The following is a 24,433-nucleotide window of genomic DNA, read 5'->3' on the forward strand; positions in this document are numbered from 1 at the left end:
CCTTGCCTAGACCACTACCACCACCACTAACAGTGTGACCAGCCTTGCCTAGACCACCACCACCACCACCACCACTAACAGTGTGACCAGCCTTGCCTAGACCACCACCACCACCACTAACAGTGTGACCAGCCTTGCCTAGACCACCACCACCACCACTAACAGTGTGACCAGCCTTGCCTAGACCACCACCACCACCACTAACAGTGTGACCAGCCTTGCCTAGACCACTACCACCACCACTAACAGTGTGACCAGCCTTGCCTAGACCACTACCACCACCACTAACAGTGTGACCAGCCTTGTCTAGACCACTACCACCACCACTAACAATGTGACCAGCCTTGCCTAGACCACCACCACCACCACTAACAGTGTGACCAGCCTTGCCTAGACCACTACCACCACCACCACTAACAGTGTGACCAGCCTTGCCTAGACCACCACCACCACCACTAACAGTGTGACCAGCCTTGCCTAGACCACCACCACTAACAGTGTGACCAGCCTTGCCTAGACCACCACCACCACCACTAACAGTGTGACCAGCCTTGCCTAGACCACTACCACCACCGCTAACAGTGTGACCAGCCTTGCCTAGACCACTACCACCACCGCTAACAGTGTGACCAGCCTTGCCTAGACCACCACCACCACCACTAACAGTGTGACCAGCCTTGCCTAGACCACTACCACCACCACTAACAGTGTGACCAGCCTTGCCTAGACCACCACCACCACCACTAACAGTGTGACCAGCCTTGCCTAGACCACCACCACCACCACCACTAACAGTGTGACCAGCCTTGCCTAGACCACTAACACCACCACCACTAACAGTGTGACCAGCCTTGCCTAGACCACTACCACCACCACCACTAACAGTGTGACCAGCCTTGCCTAGACCACTACCACCACCACTAACAGTGTGACCAGCCTTGCCTAGACCACCACCACCACCACTAACAGTGTGACCAGCCTTGCCTAGACCACCACCACCACCACTAACAGTGTGACCAGCCTTGCCTAGACCACCACCACCACCACTAACAGTGTGACCAGCCTTGCCTAGACCACCACCACCACCACCACTAACAGTGTGACCAGCCTTGCCTAGACCACTACCACTAACAGTGTGACCAGCCTTGTCTAGACCACCACCACCACCACTAACAGGGTGACCAGCCTTGCCTAGACCACCACCACCACCACTAACAGTGTGACCAGCCTTGCCTAGACCACTAGCACCACCACTAACAGTGTGACCAGCCTTGTCTAGACCACTACCACCACCACTAACAGTGTGACCAGCCTTGCCTAGACCACTACCACCACCACCACTAACAGTGTGACCAGCCTTGCCTAGACCACTACCACCACCACCACTAACAGTGTGACCAGCCTTGCCTAGACCACCACCACCACCACTAACAGTGTGACCAGCCTTGCCTAGACCACCACTACCACCACTAACAGTGTGACCAGCCTTGCCTAGACCACCACCACCACCACTAACAGTGTGACCAGCCTTGCCTAGACCACCACCACCACCACTAACAGTGTGACCAGCCTTGCCTAGACCACTACCACCACCACTAACAGTGTGACCAGCCTTGCCTAGACCACCACCACCACCACTAACAGTGTGACCAGCCTTGCCTAGACCACCACCACCACCACTAACAGTGTGACCAGCCTTGCCTAGACCACCACCACCACCACTAACAGTGTGACCAGCCTTGCCTAGACCACTACCACCACCACTAACAGTGTGACCAGCCTTGCCTAGACCACCACCACCACCACCACTAACAGTGTGACCAGCCTTGCCTAGACCACCACCACCACCACTAACAGTGTGACCAGCCTTGCCTAGACCACTACCACCACCACTAACAGTGTGACCAGCCTTGCCTAGACCACCACCACCACCACCACTAACAGTGTGACCAGCCTTGCCTAGACCACTACCACCACCACTAACAGTGTGACCAGCCTTGCCTAGACCACCACCACCACCACTAACAGTGTGACCAGCCTTGCCTAGACCACCACCACTAACAGTGTGACCAGCCTTGCCTAGACCACTACCACCACCACTAACAGTGTGACCAGCCTTGCCTAGACCACCACCACCACCACTAACAGTGTGACCAGCCTTGCCTAGACCACCACCACCACCACTAACAGTGTGACCAGCCTTGCCTAGACCACCACCACCACCACTAACAGTGTGACCAGCCTTGCCTAGACCACTACCACCACCACTAACAGTGTGACCAGCCTTGCCTAGACCACCACCACCACCACTAACAGTGTGACCAGCCTTGCCTAGACCACTACCACCACCACTAACAGTGTGACCAGCCTTGCCTAGACCACCACCACCACCACTAACAGTGTGACCAGCCTTGCCTAGACCACCACCACCACCACTAACAGTGTGACCAGCCTTGTCTAGACCACTACCACCACCACTAACAGTGTGACCAGCCTTGCCTAGACCACCACCACCACCACCACTAACAGTGTGACCAGCCTTGCCTAGACCACCACCACTCACAGTGTGACCAGCCTTGTCTAGACCACCACCACCACCACCACCACTAACAGTGTGACCAGCCTTGCCTAGACCACCACCACCACCACTAACAGTGTGACCAGCCTTGCCTAGACCACCACCACCACCACTAACAGTGTGACCAGCCTTGCCTAGACCACTACCACCACCACCACTAACATGGTGACCAGCCTTGCCTAGACCACCACCACCACCACTAACAGTGTGACCAGCCTTGCCTAGACCACCACCACCACCACTAACAGTGTGACCAGCCTTGCCTAGACCACCACCACCACCACTAACAGTGTGACCAGCCTTGCCTAGACCACCACCACTAACAGTGTGACCAGCCTTGCCTAGACCACTACTACCACCACTAACAGTGTGACCAGCCTTGCCTAGACCACCACCACCACCACTAACAGTGTGACCAGCCTTGCCTAGACCACCACCACCACCACCACTAACAGTGTGACCAGCCTTGCCTAGACCACTACCACCACCACTAACAGTGTGACCAGCCTTGTCTAGACCACCACTACCACCACTAACAGTGTGACCAGCCTTGCCTAGACCACCACCACCACCACTAACAGTGTGACCAGCCTTGCCTAGACCACTACCACCACTAACAGTGTGACCAGCCTTGCCTAGACCACTACCACCACCACTAACAGTGTGACCAGCCTTGCCTAGACCACCACCACCACTAACAGTGTGACCAGCCTTGCCTAGACCACTACCACCACCACTAACAGTGTGACCAGCCTTGCCTAGACCACTACCACCACCACTAACAGTGTGACCAGCCTTGCCTAGACCACCACCACCACCACCACTAACAGTGTGACCAGCCTTGCCTAGACCACCACCACCACCACTAACAGTGTGACCAGCCTTGCCTAGACCACCACCACCACCACTAACAGTGTGACCAGCCTTGCCTAGACCACTACCACCACCACTAACAGTGTGACCAGCCTTGCCTAGACCACCACCACCACCACTAACAGTGTGACCAGCCTTGCCTAGACCACCACCACCACCACTAACAGTGTGACCAGCCTTGCCTAGACCACTACCACCACCACTACCAGTGTGACCAGCCTTGCCTAGACCACCACCACCACCACCACTAACAGTGTGACCAGCCTTGCCTAGACCACTACCACCACCACTAACAGTGTGACCAGCCTTGTCTAGACCACCACCACCACCACTAACAGTGTGACCAGCCTTGCCTAGACCACTACCACCACCACTAACAGTGTGACCAGCCTTGCCTAGACCACTACCACCACCACTAACAGTGTGACCAGCCTTGCCTAGACCACCACCACCACCACCACTAACAGTGTGACCAGCCTTGCCTAGACCACTACCACCACCACTAACAGTGTGACCAGCCTTGCCTAGACCACCACCACCACCACTAACAGTGTGACCAGCCTTGCCTAGACCACTACCACCACCACTAACAGTGTGACCAGCCTTGCCTAGACCACCACCACTAACAGTGTGACCAGCCTTGCCTAGACCACCACTACCACCACCACTAACAGTGTGACCAGCCTTGCCTAGACCACCACCACCACCACTAACAGTGTGACCAGCCTTGCCTAGACCACCACCACCACCACTAACAGTGTGACCAGCCTTGCCTAGACCACCACCACCACCAGTAACAGTGTGACCAGCCTTGCCTAGACCACCACCACCACCACTAACAGTGTGACCAGCCTTGTCTAGACCACCACCACCACCACCACTAACAGTGTGACCAGCCTTGCCTAGACCACCACCACCACCACTAACAGTGTGACCAGCCTTGCCTAGACCACCACCACCACCACTAACAGTGTGACCAGCCTTGCCTAGACCACCACTACCACCACTAACAGTGTGACCAGCCTTGCCTAGACCACCACCACCACCACCACTAACAGTGTGACCAGCCTTGCCTAGACCACTACCACCACCACTAACAGTGTGACCAGCCTTGCCTAGACCACCACTACCACCACTAACAGTGTGACCAGCCTTGCCTAGACCACCACCACCACCACTAACAGTGTGACCAGCCTTGCCTAGACCACCACCACCACCACTAACAGTGTGACCAGCCTTGCCTAGACCACCACCACCACCACTAACAGTGTGACCAGCCTTGCCTAGACCACCACCACCACTAACAGTGTGACCAGCCTTGCCTAGACCACCACCACCACTCACAGTGTGACCAGCCTTGCCTAGACCACCACCACCACTAACAGTGTGACCAGCCTTGCCTAGACCACCACCACCACCACCACCACTAACAGGGTGACCAGCCTTGCCTAGACCACCACCACCACCACTAACAGGGTGACCAGCCTTGCCTAGACCACCACCACCACCACTAACAGTGTGACCAGCCTTGCCTAGACCACCACCACCACCACTAACAGTGTGACCAGCCTTGCCTAGACCACCACCACCACTAACAGTGTGACCAGCCTTGTCTAGACCACCACCACCACCACTAACAGTGTGACCAGCCTTGCCTAGACCACTACCACCACCACTAACAGTGTGACCAGCCTTGCCTAGACCACTACCACCACCACTAACAGTGTGACCAGCCTTGCCTAGACCACCACCACCACCACTAACAGTGTGACCAGCCTTGCCTAGACCACCACCACCACTAACAGTGTGACCAGCCTTGCCTAGACCACCACCACCACTAACAGTGTGACCAGCCTTGCCTAGACCACCACCACCACCACTAACAGTGTGACCAGCCTTGCCTAGACCACTACCACCACCACTAACAGTGTGACCAGCCTTGCCTAGACCACTACCACCACCACCACTAACAGTGTGACCAGCCTTGCCTAGACCACCACCACCACCACTAACAGTGTGACCAGCCTTGCCTAGACCACCACCACCACTAACAGTGTGACCAGCCTTGTCTAGACCACTACCACTACTAACAGTGTGACCAGCCTTGCCTAGACCACTACCACCACCACTAACAGTGTGACCAGCCTTGCCTAGACCACCACCACCACTAACAGTGTGACCAGCCTTGCCTAGACCACCACCACCACCACTAACAGTGTGACCAGCCTTGCCTAGACCACTACCACCACCACTAACAGTGTGACCAGCCTTGCCTAGACCACTACCACCACCACTAACAGTGTGACCAGCCTTGCCTAGACCACCACCACCACTAACAGTGTGACCAGCCTTGCCTAGACCACTACCACCACCACTAACAGTGTGACCAGCCTTGCCTAGACCACCACCACCACCACTAACAGTGTGACCAGCCTTGCCTAGACCACCACCACCACCACTAACAGTGTGACCAGCCTTGCCTAGACCACCACCACCACTAACAGTGTGACCAGCCTTGCCTAGACCACCACCACCACCACTAACAGTGTGACCAGCCTTGCCTAGACCACTACCACCACCACTAACAGTGTGACCAGCCTTGCCTAGACCACTACCACCACCACTAACAGTGTGACCAGCCTTGCCTAGACCACTACCACCACCACTAACAGTGTGACCAGCCTTGCCTAGACCACTACCACCACCACTAACAGTGTGACCAGCCTTGCCTAGACCACCACCACCACCACCACTAACAGTGTGACCAGCCTTGCCTAGACCACCACCACCACCACTAACAGTGTGACCAGCCTTGCCTAGACCACCACCACCACCACTAACAGTGTGACCAGCCTTGCCTAGACCACCACCACCACCACTAACAGTGTGACCAGCCTTGTCTAGACCACCACCACCACCACTAACAGTGTGACCAGCCTTGCCTAGACCACCACCACCACCACTAACAGTGTGACCAGCCTTGCCTAGACCACCACCACCACCACTAACAGTGTGACCAGCCTTGCCTAGACCACCACCACTAACAGTGTGACCAGCCTTGCCTAGACCACTACCACCACCACTAACAGTGTGACCAGCCTTGCCTAGACCACCACCACCACCACTAACAGTGTGACCAGCCTTGCCTAGACCACCACCACCACCACTAACAGTGTGACCAGCCTTGCCTAGACCACCACCACCACCACTAACAGTGTGACCAGCCTTGCCTAGACCACTACCCCCACCACTAACAGTGTGACCAGCCTTGCCTAGACCACCACCACCACCACTAACAGTGTGACCAGCCTTGCCTAGACCACTACCACCACCACTAACAGTGTGACCAGCCTTGCCTAGACCACTACCACCACCACTAACAGTGTGACCAGCCTTGCCTAGACCACCACCACCACTAACAGTGTGACCAGCCTTGCCTAGACCACCACCACCACCACTAACAGTGTGACCAGCCTTGCCTAGACCACCACCACCACTAACAGTGTGACCAGCCTTGCCTAGACCACCACCACCACCACTAACAGTGTGACCAGCCTTGCCTAGACCACCACCACCACCACTAACAGTGTGACCAGCCTTGCCTAGACCACCACCACCACCACTAACAGTGTGACCAGCCTTGCCTAGACCACCACCACCACCACTAACAGTGTGACCAGCCTTGCCTAGACCACCACCACCACCACCACTAACAGTGTGACCAGCCTTGCCTAGACCACCACCACCACCACTAACAGTGTGACCAGCCTTGCCTAGACCACTACCCCCACCACTAACAGTGTGACCAGCCTTGCCTAGACCACCACCACCACCACTAACAGTGTGACCAGCCTTGCCTAGACCACCACTACCACCACCACTAACAGTGTGACCAGCCTTGCCTAGACCACCACCACCACCACCACTAACAGTGTGACCAGCCTTGCCTAGACCACCACCACCACCACCACTAACAGTGTGACCAGCCTTGCCTAGACCACTACCACCACCACTAACAGTGTGACCAGCCTTGTCTAGACCACTACCACTAACAGTGTGACCAGCCTTGCCTAGACCACCACCACCACTAACAGTGTGACCAGCCTTGCCTAGACCACCACCACCACCACTAACAGTGTGACCAGCCTTGCCTAGACCACCACCACCACCACTAACAGTGTGACCAGCCTTGCCTAGACCACCACCACCACCACTAACAGTGTGACCAGCCTTGCCTAGACCACTACCACCACCACTAACAGTGTGACCAGCCTTGCCTAGACCACCACCACCACCACTAACAGTGTGACCAGCCTTGCCTAGACCACTACCACCACCACTAACAGTGTGACCAGCCTTGCCTAGACCACCACTACCACTAACAGTGTGACCAGCCTTGCCTAGACCACCACCACCACCACTAACAGTGTGACCAGCCTTGCCTAGACCACCACCACCACCACCACCACTAACAGTGTGACCAGCCTTGTCTAGACCACCACCACCACCACTAACAGTGTGACCAGCCTTGCCTAGACCACCACCACCACCACTAACAGTGTGACCAGCCTTGCCTAGACCACCACCACCACCACTAACAGTGTGACCAGCCTTGCCTAGACCACCACCACTAACAGTGTGACCAGCCTTGCCTAGACCACTACCACCACTAACAGTGTGACCAGCCTTGTCTAGACCACTACCACCACTAACAGTGTGACCAGCCTTGCCTAGACCACCACCACCACTCACAGTGTGACCAGCCTTGCCTAGACCACCACCACCACTAACAGTGTGACCAGCCTTGCCTAGACCACCACCACCACCACCACCACTAACAGGGTGACCAGCCTTGCCTAGACCACCACCACCACCACTAACAGTGTGACCAGCCTTGCCTAGACCACTACCACCACCACCACTAACAGTGTGACCAGCCTTGCCTAGACCACCACCACCACCACTAACAGTGTGACCAGCCTTGCCTAGACCACTACCACCACCACTAACAGTGTGACCAGCCTTGCCTAGACCACTACCACCACCACTAACAGTGTGACCAGCCTTGCCTAGACCACTACCACCACCACTAACAGTGTGACCAGCCTTGCCTAGACCACCACCACCACTAACAGGGTGACCAGCCTTGCCTAGACCACTACCACCACCACTAACAGTGTGACCAGCCTTGTCTAGACCACCACCACCACCACTAACAGTGTGACCAGCCTTGCCTAGACCACTACCACCACCACTAACAGTGTGACCAGCCTTGCCTAGACCACTACCACCACCACTAACAGTGTGACCAGCCTTGCCTAGACCACCACCACCACCACTAACAGTGTGACCAGCCTTGCCTAGACCACCACCACCACTAACAGTGTGACCAGCCTTGCCTAGACCACCACCACCACTAACAGTGTGACCAGCCTTGCCTAGACCACCACCACCACCACTAACAGTGTGACCAGCCTTGCCTAGACCACCACCACCACCACTAACAGTGTGACCAGCCTTGCCTAGACCACTACCACCACCACTAACAGTGTGACCAGCCTTGCCTAGACCACTACCACCACCACCACTAACAGTGTGACCAGCCTTGCCTAGACCACCACCACCACCACTAACAGTGTGACCAGCCTTGCCTAGACCACCACCACCACCACTAACAGTGTGACCAGCCTTGCCTAGACCACTACCACCACTAACAGTGTGACCAGCCTTGCCTAGACCACCACCACCACCGCTAACAGTGTGACCAGCCTTGCCTAGACCACTACCACCACCACTAACAGTGTGACCAGCCTTGCCTAGACCACCACCACCACTAACAGTGTGACCAGCCTTGCCTAGACCACTACCACCACCACTAACAGTGTGACCAGCCTTGCCTAGACCACCACCACCACCACTAACAGTGTGACCAGCCTTGCCTAGACCACTACCACCACCACTAACAGTGTGACCAGCCTTGCCTAGACCACCACCACCACTAACAGTGTGACCAGCCTTGTCTAGACCACTACCACTACTAACAGTGTGACCAGCCTTGCCTAGACCACTACCACCACCACTAACAGTGTGACCAGCCTTGCCTAGACCACCACCACCACTAACAGTGTGACCAGCCTTGCCTAGACCACCACCACCACCACTAACAGTGTGACCAGCCTTGCCTAGACCACTACCACCACCACTAACAGTGTGACCAGCCTTGCCTAGACCACTACCACCACCACTAACAGTGTGACCAGCCTTGCCTAGACCACCACCACCACTAACAGTGTGACCAGCCTTGCCTAGACCACTACCACCACCACTAACAGTGTGACCAGCCTTGCCTAGACCACCACCACCACCACTAACAGTGTGACCAGCCTTGCCTAGACCACCACCACCACCACTAACAGTGTGACCAGCCTTGCCTAGACCACCACCACCACTAACAGTGTGACCAGCCTTGCCTAGACCACCACCACCACCACTAACAGTGTGACCAGCCTTGCCTAGACCACTACCACCACCACTAACAGTGTGACCAGCCTTGCCTAGACCACTACCACCACCACTAACAGTGTGACCAGCCTTGCCTAGACCACTACCACCACCACTAACAGTGTGACCAGCCTTGCCTAGACCACTACCACCACCACTAACAGTGTGACCAGCCTTGCCTAGACCACCACCACCACCACCACTAACAGTGTGACCAGCCTTGCCTAGACCACCACCACCACCACTAACAGTGTGACCAGCCTTGCCTAGACCACCACCACCACCACTAACAGTGTGACCAGCCTTGCCTAGACCACCACCACCACCACTAACAGTGTGACCAGCCTTGCCTAGACCACCACCACCACCACTAACAGTGTGACCAGCCTTGCCTAGACCACCACCACCACCACTAACAGTGTGACCAGCCTTGCCTAGACCACTACCACCACCACTAACAGTGTGACCAGCCTTGCCTAGACCACTACCACCACCACTAACAGTGTGACCAGCCTTGTCTAGACCACTACCACCACCACTAACAATGTGACCAGCCTTGCCTAGACCACCACCACCACCACTAACAGTGTGACCAGCCTTGCCTAGACCACTACCACCACCACCACTAACAGTGTGACCAGCCTTGCCTAGACCACCACCACCACCACTAACAGTGTGACCAGCCTTGCCTAGACCACCACCACTAACAGTGTGACCAGCCTTGCCTAGACCACCACCACCACCACTAACAGTGTGACCAGCCTTGCCTAGACCACTACCACCACCGCTAACAGTGTGACCAGCCTTGCCTAGACCACTACCACCACCGCTAACAGTGTGACCAGCCTTGCCTAGACCACCACCACCACCACTAACAGTGTGACCAGCCTTGCCTAGACCACTACCACCACCACTAACAGTGTGACCAGCCTTGCCTAGACCACCACCACCACCACTAACAGTGTGACCAGCCTTGCCTAGACCACCACCACCACCACTAACAGTGTGACCAGCCTTGCCTAGACCACTAACACCACCACCACTAACAGTGTGACCAGCCTTGCCTAGACCACTACCACCACCACCACTAACAGTGTGACCAGCCTTGCCTAGACCACTACCACCACCACTAACAGTGTGACCAGCCTTGCCTAGACCACCACCACCACCACTAACAGTGTGACCAGCCTTGCCTAGACCACCACCACCACCACTAACAGTGTGACCAGCCTTGCCTAGACCACCACCACCACCACTAACAGTGTGACCAGCCTTGCCTAGACCACCACCACCACCACCACTAACAGTGTGACCAGCCTTGCCTAGACCACTACCACTAACAGTGTGACCAGCCTTGTCTAGACCACTACCACCACCACTAACAGTGTGACCAGCCTTGTCTAGACCACCACCACCACCACTAACAGGGTGACCAGCCTTGCCTAGACCACCACCACCACCACTAACAGTGTGACCAGCCTTGCCTAGACCACTAGCACCACCACTAACAGTGTGACCAGCCTTGTCTAGACCACTACCACCACCACTAACAGTGTGACCAGCCTTGCCTAGACCACTACCACCACCACCACTAACAGTGTGACCAGCCTTGCCTAGACCACCACCACCACCACTAACAGTGTGACCAGCCTTGCCTAGACCACCACTACCACCACTAACAGTGTGACCAGCCTTGCCTAGACCACCACCACCACCACTAACAGTGTGACCAGCCTTGCCTAGACCACCACCACCACCACTAACAGTGTGACCAGCCTTGCCTAGACCACTACCACCACCACTAACAGTGTGACCAGCCTTGCCTAGACCACCACCACCACCACTAACAGTGTGACCAGCCTTGCCTAGACCACCACCACCACCACTAACAGTGTGACCAGCCTTGCCTAGACCACCACCACCACCACTAACAGTGTGACCAGCCTTGCCTAGACCACTACCACCACCACTAACAGTGTGACCAGCCTTGCCTAGACCACTACCAACACCACTAACAGTGTGACCAGCCTTGCCTAGACCACCACCACCACCACTAACAGTGTGACCAGCCTTGCCTAGACCACTACCACCACCACCACTAACAGTGTGACCAGCCTTGCCTAGACCACTACCACCACCACTAACAGTGTGACCAGCCTTGCCTAGACCACCACCACCACCACTAACAGTGTGACCAGCCTTGCCTAGACCACTACCACCACCACCACTAACAGTGTGACCAGCCTTGCCTAGACCACCACCACCACCACTAACAGTGTGACCAGCCTTGTCTAGACCACCACCACCACTAACAGTGTGACCAGCCTTGCCTAGACCACTACCACCACCACCACTAACAGTGTGACCAGCCTTGCCTAGACCACCACCACCACCACCACTAACAGTGTGACCAGCCTTGCCTAGACCACCACCACCACCACTAACAGTGTGACCAGCCTTGCCTAGACCACCACCACCACTAACAGTGTGACCAGCCTTGCCTAGACCACTACCACCACCACTAACAGTGTGACCAGCCTTGCCTAGACCACCACCACCACCACCACTAACAGTGTGACCAGCCTTGCCTAGACCACCACCACCACCACCACTAACAGTGTGACCAGCCTTGCCTAGACCACTAACACCACCACTAACAGTGTGACCAGCCTTGCCTAGACCACCACCACCACCACTAACAGTGTGACCAGCCTTGCCTAGACCACCACCACCACTAACAGTGTGACCAGCCTTGCCTAGACCACCACCACCACCACCACTAACAGTGTGACCAGCCTTGCCTAGACCACTACCACCACCACTAACAGTGTGACCAGCCTTGTCTAGACCACTACCACCACTACTAACAGTGTGACCAGCCTTGCCTAGACCACCACCACCACTAACAGTGTGACCAGCCTTGCCTAGACCACTACCACCACCACTAACAGTGTGACCAGCCTTGTCTAGACCACTACCACCACCACTAACAGTGTGACCAGCCTTGCCTAGACCACCACCACCACCACTAACAGTGTGACCAGCCTTGCCTAGACCACTACCACCACCACTAACAGTGTGACCAGCCTTGCCTAGACCACCACCACCACCACTAACAGTGTGACCAGCCTTGCCTAGACCACTACCACCACCGCTAACAGTGTGACCAGCCTTGCCTAGACCACTACCACCACCACTAACAGTGTGACCAGCCTTGCCTAGACCACCACCACCACCACTAACAGTGTGACCAGCCTTGCCTAGACCACTACCACCACCACCACTAACAGTGTGACCAGCCTTGCCTAGACCACCAACACCACTAACAGGGTGACCAGCCTTGCCTAGACCACCACCACCACTAACAGTGTGACCAGCCTTGCCTAGACCACCACCACCACTAACAGTGTGACCAGCCTTGCCTAGACCACCAACACCACTAACAGTGTGACCAGCCTTGCCTAGACCACTACCCCCACTAACAGTGTGACCAGCCTTGCCTAGACCACCACCACCACCACTAACAGTGTGACCAGCCTTGCCTAGACCACCACCACCACCACTAACAGTGTGACCAGCCTTGCCTAGACCACCACCACCACTAACAGTGTGACCAGCCTTGCCTAGACCACTACCACCACCACTAACAGTGTGACCAGCCTTGCCTAGACCACTACCACCACCACTAACAGTGTGACCAGCCTTGCCTAGACCACCACCACCACCACTAACAGTGTGACCAGCCTTGCCTAGACCACCACTACCACCACTAACAGTGTGACCAGCCTTGCCTAGACCACCACCACCACCACTAACAGTGTGACCAGCCTTGCCTAGACCACCACCACCACCACTAACAGTGTGACCAGCCTTGCCTAGACCACTACCACCACCACTAACAGTGTGACCAGCCTTGCCTAGACCACTACCACCACCACTAACAGTGTGACCAGCCTTGCCTAGACCACTACCACCACCACTAACAGTGTGACCAGCCTTGCCTAGACCACTACCACCACCACTAACAGTGTGACCAGCCTTGCCTAGACCACCACCACCACCACTAACAGTGTGACCAGCCTTGCCTAGACCACTAACACCACCACTAACAGTGTGACCAGCCTTGCCTAGACCACCACCACCACCACTAACAGTGTGACCAGCCTTGCCTAGACCACTACCACCACCACTAACAGTGTGACCAGCCTTGCCTAGACCACCACCACCACCACTAACAGTGTGACCAGCCTTGCCTAGACCACTACCACCACCACTAACAGTGTGACCAGCCTTGCCTAGACCACTAGCACCACCACTAACAGTGTGACCAGCCTTGCCTAGACCACCACCACCACCACTAACAGTGTGACCAGCCTTGCCTAGACCACTACCACCACCACTAACAGTGTGACCAGCCTTGCCTAGACCACTACCACCACCACTAACAGTGTGACCAGCCTTGTCTAGACCACCACCACCACCACCACTAACAGTGTGACCAGCCTTGCCTAGACCACCACCACCACCACCACTAACAGCGTGACCAGCCTTGCCTAGACCACCACTACCACCACCACTAACAGTGTGACCAGCCTTGCCTAGACCACCACCACCACCACCACTAACAGTGTGACCAGCCTTGCCTAGACCACCACTACCACCACCACTAACAGTGTGACCAGCCTTGCCTAGACCACCACCACCACTAACAGTGTGACCAGCCTTGCCTAGACCACCACCACCACCACCACTAACAGTGTGACCAGCCTTGCCTAGACCACCACCACCACTAACAGTGTGACCAGCCTTGCCTAGACCACCACCACCACCACTAACAGTGTGACCAGCCTTGCCTAGACCACCACCACCACTAACAGTGTGACCAGCCTTGCCTAGACCACTACCACCACCACTAACAGTGTGACCAGCCTTGCCTAGACCACTACCACCACCACTAACAATGTGACCAGCCTTGCCTAGACCACCACCACCACCACTAACAGTGTGACCAGCCTTGTCTAGACCACTACCACCACCACTAACAATGTGACCAGCCTTGCCTAGACCACCACCACCACCACTAACAGTGTGACCAGCCTTGCCTAGACCACTACCACCACCACCACTAACAGTGTGACCAGCCTTGCCTAGACCACCACCACCACCACTAACAGTGTGACCAGCCTTGCCTAGACCACCACCACTAACAGTGTGACCAGCCTTGCCTAGACCACCACCACCACCACTAACAGTGTGACCAGCCTTGCCTAGACCACTACCACCACCGCTAACAGTGTGACCAGCCTTGCCTAGACCACTACCACCACCGCTAACAGTGTGACCAGCCTTGCCTAGACCACCACCACCACCACTAACAGTGTGACCAGCCTTGCCTAGACCACCACCACCACCACTAACAGCGTGACCAGCCTTGTCTAGACCACTACCACCACCACCACTAACAGTGTGACCAGCCTTGCCTAGACCACCACTACCACCACCACTAACAGTGTGACCAGCCTTGCCTAGACCACTACCACCACCACTAACAGTGTGACCAGCCTTGCCTAGACCACCACCACCACTAACAGTGTGACCAGCCTTGCCTAGACCACCACCACCACTAACAGTGTGACCAGCCTTGCCTAGACCACCACCACCACCACTAACAGTGTGACCAGCCTTGCCTAGACCACTACCACCACCACTAACAGTGTGACCAGCCTTGCCTAGACCACCACCACCACCACTAACAGTGTGACCAGCCTTGCCTAGACCACTACCACCACCGCTAACAGTGTGACCAGCCTTGCCTAGACCACTACCACCACCACTAACAGTGTGACCAGCCTTGCCTAGACCACCACCACCACCACTAACAGTGTGACCAGCCTTGCCTAGACCACTACCACCACCACCACTAACAGTGTGACCAGCCTTGCCTAGACCACCACCACCACTAACAGTGTGACCAGCCTTGCCTAGACCACCAACACCACTAACAGGGTGACCAGCCTTGCCTAGACCACCACCACCACTAACAGTGTGACCAGCCTTGCCTAGACCACCACCACCACTAACAGTGTGACCAGCCTTGCCTAGACCACCACCACCACCACTAACAGTGTGACCAGCCTTGCCTAGACCACCACCACCACCACTAACAGTGTGACCAGCCTTGCCTAGACCACTACCACCACCACTAACAGTGTGACCAGCCTTGCCTAGACCACCACCACCACCACTAACAGTGTGACCAGCCTTGCCTAGACCACTACCACCACCACCACTAACAGTGTGACCAGCCTTGCCTAGACCACTACCACCACCACTAACAGTGTGACCAGCCTTGCCTAGACCACCACCACCACCACTAACAGTGTGACCAGCCTTGCCTAGACCACCACCACCACTAACAGTGTGACCAGCCTTGCCTAGACCACCACCACCACCACTAACAGTGTGACCAGCCTTGCCTAGACCACCACCACTACCACTAACAGTGTGACCAGCCTTGCCTAGACCACCACCACCACCACTAACAGTGTGACCAGCCTTGCCTAGACCACCACCACCACCACCACCATTGTGACCACACCCAGCCTTGCCTAGACCACTACCACCACCGCTAACATGGTGACCAGCCTTGGCTAGACCACTACCACCACCACCACCACTAACGGTGTGACCACACTCAGCCTTGCCTAGACCACCACCACCACCACCATTGTGACCACACTCAGCCTTGCCTAGACCACCACCACCACCACTAACAGTGTGACCAGCCTTGCCTAGACCACTACCACCACCACTAACAGTGTGACCAGCCTTGCCTAGACCACCACCACCACTAACAGTGTGACCAGCCTTGCCTAGACCACCACCACCACCACTAACAGTGTGACCAGCCTTGCCTAGACCACCACCACCACCACTAACAGTGTGACCAGCCTTGCCTAGACCACTACCACCACCACTAACAGTGTGACCAGCCTTGTCTAGACCACTACCACCAACACTAACAGTGTGACCAGCCTTGCCTAGACCACCACCACCACTAACAGTGTGACCAGCCTTGCCTAGACCACTACCACCACTACCACTAACAGTGTGACCAGCCTTGCCTAGACCACCACCACTACCACTAACAGTGTGACCAGCCTTGCCTAGACCACCACCACCACCACTAACAGTGTGACCAGCCTTGCCTAGACCACCACCACCACCACTAACAGTGTGACCAGCCTTGCCTAGACCACCACCACCACCACTAACAGTGTGACCAGCCTTGCCTAGACCACCACCACCACCACTAACAGTGTGACCAGCCTTGCCTAGACCACCACCACCACCACCATTGTGACCAGCCTTGCCTAGACCACCACCACCACCACCACTAACAGTGTGACCAGCCTTGCCTAGACCACCACCACCACCATTGTGACCACACTCAGCCTTGCCTAGACCACCACCACCACCACAACTAACAGCGTGACCTTTCCCCCCAGCCTTGCCTAGACCACTACCACCACCGCTAACATGGTGACCAGCCTTGGCTAGACCACTACCACCACCACCACCACTAACGGTGTGACCACACTCAGCCTTGCCTAGACCACCACCACCACCACTAACAGTGTGACCTTTCTCCCCGGCCTTGTCTAGACCACTACCACCACCACTACCAGTGTGACCAGCCTTGCCTAGACCACCACCACCACTACCACCACTACCACCACAACTAACAGCGTGACCACACTCAGCCTTGTCTAGACCACCACCACCACTAACAGCGTGACCAGCCTTGCCTAGACCACCACCACCACCACTAACACCACCGCCACCTCTCTCTCTCCCCCCCGGCCCCGGCCTTGCCCAGACCAGCAGTTCCTCTCACCGCTGGCATGCTGAGTCTCAATGTCCACCAGGGGCCTGCCCACGAGTGCGATGCTGTCGGCCTTGTGGTGGATGCGTGCCACAATCCCATCGTAGCGGCTCGTGATCGTCACCGAAGCTTTGTCACTCTGCACCTCGCACAGCGAGTCAAACTGCGACACAACGTCTCCCTCCTTCACGTACCTGGTGGTTGGGGCGGGGCGGGGGCAGAGGGGCGGGAGGTCGGGAGGTCGGGAGGTCAATCGGTCAGTCAGTCACTCAGTCAGTCAGTCACTCAGTCAGTCAGTCAGTCACTCAGTCAGTCAGTCGCTCACTCAGTCAGTCACTCAGTCAGTCACTCAGTCAGTCGCGAGTCAAACTGCGACACAACGTCTCCCTCCTTCACGTACCTGGTGGTTGGGGCGGGGAGGAGGGGGAGAGGGGCGGGAGGTCGGGAGGTCGGGAGGTCGGGAGGTCAATCGGTCAGTCGCTCAGACAGTCAGTAGTTCAGTTAATCAGTCACTCAGTCAGTCACTCAGTCAGTCGCGAGTCAAACTGCGACACAACGTCTCCCTCCTTCACGTACCTGAAGGTTGGGGGGGGCGTGGGAGGAGGGGGAGAGGGGCGGGAGGTCGGGAGGTCGGGAGGTCGGGAGGTCGGGAGGTCAATCGGTCAGTCAGTCGTTCACACAGTCAGTAGTTCAGTTAATCAGTCGCTCAGACAGTCGCTCAGTCAGTCGCTCAGTCGCTCAGACAGTCAGTCGCTCAGACAGTCGCTCAGACAGTCGCTCAGTCAGTCGCTCAGTCAGTCAGTCACTCAGTCAGTCACTCAGTCAGTCAGTCACTCAGTCAGTCACTCAGTCAGTCGCGAGTCAAACTGCGACACAACGTCTCCCTCCTTCACGTACCTGGTGGTTGGGGCGGGGAGGAGGGGGAGAGGGGCGGGAGGTCGGGAGGTCGGGAGGTCGGGAGGTCGGGAGGTCAGTCAGTCGTTCACACAGTCAGTAGTTCAGTTAATCAGTCGCTCAGTCAGTCAGTCGTTCAGTTAGTCAGTCAGTCAGTCGCTCAGACAGTTGCTCAGTCAGTCGCTCAGACAGTCAGTCGCTCAGTCAGTCACTCACTCAGTCAGTCACTCAGTCAGTCACTCAGTCAGTCGCTCAGTCAGTCGCGAGTCAAACTGCGACACAACGTCTCCCTCCTTCACGTACCTGGTGGTTGGGGCGTGGGAGGAGGGGGAGAGGGGCGGGAGGTCGGGAGGTCAAGAGGTCGGGAGGTCAGTCGTTCAGTCAGTCAGTCAGTCACTCAGTCAGTCGCTCAGTCGCTCAGACAGTCAGTAGTTCAGTCGCTCAGTCAGTCAATCGGTCAGTCGCTCAGTCAGTCGCTCAGTCGCTCAGACAGTCAGTCGCTCAGTCAGTCAGTCACTCAGTCAGTCACTCAGTCAGTCACTCAGTCAGTCGCGAGTCAAACTGCGACACAACGTCTCCCTCCTTCACGTACCTGGTGGTTGGGGCGGGGAGGAGGGGGAGAGGGGCGGGAGGTCGGGAGGTCGGGAGGTCGGGAGGTCAATCGGTCAGTCAGTCGTTCACACAGTCAGTAGTTCAGTTAATCAGTCGCTCAGACAATCAGTCACTCAGTCAGTCACTCAGTCAGTCACTCAGTCAGTCGCGAGTCAAACTGCGACACAACGTCTCCCTCCTTCACGTACCTGGTGGTTGGGGCGTGGGAGGAGGGGGAGAGGGGCGGGAGGTCGGGAGGTCGGGAGGTCGGGAGGTCAATCAGTCAGACAGTCAGTAGTTCAGTTAATCAGTCGCTCAGACAATCGCTCAGTCAGTCGCTCAGACAGTCAGTCGCTCAGTCAGTCACTCACTCAGTCAGTCACTCAGTCAGTCACTCAGTCAGTCGCTCAGTCAGTCGCGAGTCAAACTGCGACACAACGTCTCCCTCCTTCACGTACCTGGTGGTTGGGGCGGGGCGGGGGCAGAGGGGGAGAGGGGCGGGGGGGCGGGAGGTCAAGAGGTCGGGAGGTCAGTCGTTCAGTCAGTCAGTCAGTCACTCAGTCAGTCGCTCAGTCGCTCAGACAGTCAGTAGTTCAGTCGCTCAGTCAGTCAATCGGTCAGTCGCTCAGTCAGTCGCTCAGTCGCTCAGACAGTCAGTCGCTCAGTCAGTCAGTCACTCAGTCAGTCACTCAGTCAGTCACTCAGTCAGTCGCGAGTCAAACTGCGACACAACGTCTCCCTCCTTCACGTACCTGGTGGTTGGGGCGGGGAGGAGGGGGAGAGGGGCGGGAGGTCGGGAGGTCGGGAGGTCGGGAGGTCAATCGGTCAGTCAGTCGTTCACACAGTCAGTAGTTCAGTTAATCAGTCGCTCAGACAGTCGCTCAGTCAGTCGCTCAGTCGCTCAGACAGTCAGTCGCTCAGACAGTCGCTCAGACAGTTGCTCAGTCAGTCGCTCAGTCAGTCAGTCACTCAGTCAGTCACTCAGTCAGTCAGTCACTCAGTCAGTCACTCAGTCAGTCGCGAGTCAAACTGCGACACAACGTCTCCCTCCTTCACGTACCTGGTGGTTGGGGCGGGGAGGAGGGGGAGAGGGGCAGGGGCAGAGGGGCGGGAGGTCGGGAGGTCGGGAGGTCAGTCGGGAGGTCAATCGGTCAGTCGCTCAGTCAGTCACTCAGTCAGTCACTCAGTCAGTCACTCAGTCAGTCACTCAGTCAGTCGCGAGTCAAACTGCGACACAACGTCTCCCTCCTTCACGTACCTGGTGGTTGGGGCGGGGCGTGGGAGGAGGGGGAGAGGGGCGGGAGGTCGGGAGGTCGGGAGGTCAATCGGTCAGTCAGTCGTTCACACAGTCAGTAGTTCAGTTAATCAGTCGCTCAGACAGTCGCTCAGTCAGTCGCTCAGTCAGTCAGTCAGTCGCTCAGTCACTCAGTCAGTCACTCAGTCAGTCACTCAGTCAGTCACTCAGTCAGTCACTCAGTCAGTCACGAGTCAAACTGCGACACAACGTCTCCCTCCTTCACGTACCTGGTGGTTGGGGCGGGGAGGAGGGGGCAGAGGGGCGGGAGGTCGGGAGGTCGGGAGGTCAATCGGTCAGTCGTTCACACAGTCAGTAGTTCAGTTAATCAGTCGTTCAGTCAGTCAGTCACTCCGTCAGTCAGTCACTCAGTCAGTCGCTCAGTCACTCAGTCAGTCACTCAGTCAGTCACTCAGTCAGTCGCGAGTCAAACTGCGACACAACGTCTCCCTCCTTCACGTACCTGGTGGTTGGGGGGGGGGGGGCGTGGGGGAGGAGGGGGAGAGGGGGTCGGGAGGTCGGGAGGTCGGGAGGTCAATCGGTCAGTCGCTCAGACAGTCAGTAGTTCAGTTAATCAGTCGCTCAGACAATCGCTCAGTCAGTCGCTCAGTCGCTCAGACAGTCAGTCAGTCAGTCAGTCGCTCAGTCGCTCAGTCAGTCAGTCGCTCAGACAGTCGCTCAGTCAGTCACTCAGTCAGTCGCTCAGTCAGTCAGTCACTCAGTCAGTCAGTCAGTCGCGAGTCAAACTGCGACACAACGTCTCCCTCCTTCACGTACCTGGTGGTTGGGGCGGGGCGGGGGCAGAGGGGCGGGAGGTCGGGAGGTCGGGAGGTCGGGAGGTCGGGAGGTCAATCGGTCAGTCGCTCAGACAGTCAGTCGTTCAGTTAGTCAGTCAGTCAGTCGCTCAGTCAGTCACTCAGTCAGTCACTCAGTCAGTCACTCAATCAGTCACTCAGTCAGTCACTCAGTCAGTCACTCAGTCAGTCACTCAGTCAGTCACTCAGTCAGTCGCGAGTCAAACTGCGACACAACGTCTCCCTCCTTCACGTACCTGGTGGTTGGGGGGGGCGGGGGCAGAGGGGCAGGGGCAGAGGGGCGGGAGGTCGGGAGGTCGGGAGGTCAATCGGTCAGTCGCTCAGACAGTCAGTAGTTCAGTTAATCAGTCGCTCAGTCAGTCGCTCAGTCGCTCAGACAGTCAGTCGCTCAGACAGTCGCTCAGACAGTCGCTCAGTCAGTCGCTCAGTCAGTCAGTCACTCAGTCAGTCACTCAGTCAGTCAGTCACTCAGTCAGTCACTCAGTCAGTCGCGAGTCAAACTGCGACACAACGTCTCCCTCCTTCACGTACCTGGTGGTTGGGGGGGGCGTGGGAGGAGGGGGAGAGGGGGGCGGGAGGTCGGGAGGTCGGGAGGTCGGGAGGTCAATCGGTCAGTCGCTCAGACAGTCAGTAGTTCAGTTAATCAGTCGCTCAGACAATCGCTCAGTCAGTCGCTCAGACAGTCAGTCACTCACTCACTCAGTCAGTCAGTCGCTCAGACAGTCAGTCGTTCAGTCGCTCAGTCAGTCACTCAGTCAGTCACTCAGTCAGTCACTCAGTCAGTCACTCAGTCAGTCACGAGTCAAACTGCGACACAACGTCTCCCTCCTTCACGTACCTGGTGGTTGGGGCGGGGCGGGGGCAGAGGGGCGGGAGGTCGGGAGGTCGGGAGGTCGGGAGGTCGGGAGGTCAATCGGTCAGTCAGTCGTTCACACAGTCAGTAGTTCAGTTAATCAGTCGCTCAGACAGTCAGTCGTTCAGTTAGTCAGTCAGTCAGTCGCTCAGTCAGTCACTCAGTCAGTCACTCAGTCAGTCACTCAATCAGTCACTCAGTCAGTCACTCAGTCAGTCACTCAGTCAGTCACTCAGTCAGTCACTCAGTCAGTCGCTCAGTCGCTCAGACAGTCAGTCGCTCAGACAGTCGCTCAGACAGTCGCTCAGTCAGTCGCTCAGTCAGTCAGTCACTCAGTCAGTCACTCAGTCAGTCGCGAGTCAAACTGCGACACAACGTCTCCCTCCTTCACGTACCTGGTGGTTGGGGCGGGGCGGGGGCAGAGGGGCGGGAGGTCGGGAGGTCGGGAGGTCGGGAGGTCGGGAGGTCAATCGGTCAGTCGCTCAGTCAGTCAGTCAGTCACTCAGTCAGTCGCTCAGTCGCTCAGACAGTCAGTAGTTCAGTCGCTCAGTCAGTCAATCGGTCAGTCGCTCAGTCAGTCGTTCAGTCAGTCAGTCAGTCGCTCAGACAGTCAGTCACTCAGACAGTCAGTCAGTCGCTCAGTCAGTCACTCAGTCACTCAGTCAGTCACTCAGTCAGTCGCGAGTCAAACTGCGACACAACGTCTCCCTCCTTCACGTACCTGGTGGTTGGGGGGGGCGTGGGAGGAGGGGGAGAGGGGCGGGAGGTCGGGAGGTCGGGAGGTCGGGAGGTCAATCGGTCAGTCGCTCAGACAGTCAGTAGTTCAGTTAATCAGTCGCTCAGACAGTCGCTCAGTCAGTCGCTCAGTCGCTCAGACAGTCAGTCGCTCAGACAGTCGCTCAGACAGTCGCTCAGTCAGTCGCTCAGTCAGTCAGTCACTCAGTCAGTCACTCAGTCAGTCAGTCACTCAGTCAGTCACTCAGTCAGTCGCGAGTCAAACTGCGACACAACGTCTCCCTCCTTCACGTACCTGGTGGTTGGGGCGGGGCGGGGGCAGAGGGGCGGGAGGTCGGGAGGTCGGGAGGTCGGGAGGTCAATCGGTCAATCGGTCAGTCAGTCGTTCACACAGTCAGTAGTTCAGTTAATCAGTCGCTCAGACAGTCAGTCGTTCAGTTAGTCAGTCAGTCAGTCACTCAGTCAGTCACTCAGTCAGTCACTCAGTCAGTCACTCAGTCAGTCACTCAGTCAGTCACTCAGTCAGTCACTCAGTCAGTCGCGAGTCAAACTGCGACACAACGTCTCCCTCCTTCACGTACCTGGTGGTTGGGGGGGGGGGAGGCGTGGGGGAGGAGGGGGAGAGGGGGTCGGGAGGTCAGGAGGTCGGGAGGTCGGGAGGTCAATCGGTCAGTCAGTCGTTCACACAGTCAGTAGTTCAGTTAATCAGTCGCTCAGACAATCGCTCAGTCAGTCGCTCAGTCGCTCAGACAGTCAGTCGCTCAGACAGTCGCTCAGACAGTCGCTCAGTCAGTCGCTCAGTCAGTCAGTCACTCAGTCAGTCACTCAGTCAGTCACTCAGTCAGTCACTCAGTCAGTCGCGAGTCAAACTGCGACACAACGTCTCCCTCCTTGACGTACCTGGTGGTTGGGGGGGGGGGGGGCGTGGGGGAGGAGGGGGAGAGGGGGTCGGGAGGTCAGGAGGTCGGGAGGTCGGGAGGTCAATCGGTCAGTCAGTCGTTCACACAGTCAGTAGTTCAGTTAATCAGTCGCTCAGACAATCGCTCAGTCAGTCGCTCAGTCGCTCAGACAGTCAGTCGCTCAGACAGTCGCTCAGACAGTCGCTCAGTCAGTCGCTCAGTCAGTCAGTCACTCAGACAGTCACTCAGTCAGTCACTCAGTCAGTCACTCAGTCAGTCGCGAGTCAAACTGCGACACAACGTCTCCCTCCTTGACGTACCTGAAGGTTGGGGGGGGGCAGGGGCAGAGGGGCGGGAGGTCGGGAGGTCGGGAGGTCGGGAGGTCGGGAGGTCAGTCAGTCAGTCGTTCAGTCAGTCAGTCAGTCACTCAGTCAGTCGCTCAGACAGTCAGTAGTTCAGTCGCTCAGTCAGTCAATCGGTCAGTCGCTCAGTCAGCCGTTCAGTCAGTCAGTCAG

General features: G+C 56.8%; 1 protein-coding gene across 2 annotated transcripts in view; it reads right to left on the reverse strand.

The window, feature by feature from the left end:
- Positions 1 to 18,058, reverse strand: part of DBT (dihydrolipoamide branched chain transacylase E2) — a 57,629-nt gene extending 39,571 nt beyond the window's left edge. For both annotated transcript variants that reach the window (XM_076064081.1, XM_076064082.1), the window contains exon 1: positions 17,850 to 18,058. The gene's annotated coding sequence lies outside the window, so the exon portion shown is untranslated. The remainder of the gene's footprint in view (positions 1 to 17,849) is intronic.
- Positions 18,059 to 24,433: the final 6,375 nt, after the last annotated feature.

The sequence above is a fragment of the Petromyzon marinus genome, unplaced genomic scaffold (assembly GCF_048934315.1).
Source record: "Petromyzon marinus isolate PM22_M1 ecotype Great Lakes invasive population unplaced genomic scaffold, UKy_Petmar_22M1.pri1.0 PM_Scaffold_303, whole genome shotgun sequence".
NCBI lineage: Eukaryota > Metazoa > Chordata > Hyperoartia > Petromyzontiformes > Petromyzontidae > Petromyzon > Petromyzon marinus.